Source organism: Sinocyclocheilus rhinocerous, unplaced genomic scaffold, assembly GCF_001515625.1.
Source record: "Sinocyclocheilus rhinocerous isolate Xijiao unplaced genomic scaffold, SAMN03320098_v1.1 scaffold299, whole genome shotgun sequence".
Taxonomy (NCBI): Eukaryota; Metazoa; Chordata; class Actinopteri; order Cypriniformes; family Cyprinidae; genus Sinocyclocheilus; species Sinocyclocheilus rhinocerous.
In genome coordinates, this window is record NW_015652998.1 from 52,839 (window position 1) to 53,102 (window position 264).

The window sequence follows — 264 nt, forward strand, 5'->3', positions numbered from 1 at the left end:
CTTTTTTGCGCTGTTTGAGCGTGCTCTGGCTTACACACCAGCTGCTCCTCTAAACCATGAGGAGAAACACCATCTAGTCTCGTCACTCTTCTTGCTGGCTTCTACTTTAGTTTCTTTTCTTTTCCGTTGAGAGTTTCGTGTTCTGAGTTAAGTTTTGCCGCAACGCCGTGTCTCAGAGTTCACCTCGAGTCTGTGACCGCCTCAAAACTTCAACCAGCCCACAACTCCGCATCTTCAGCCAACGCCCAACCATTGGCTTCCCAA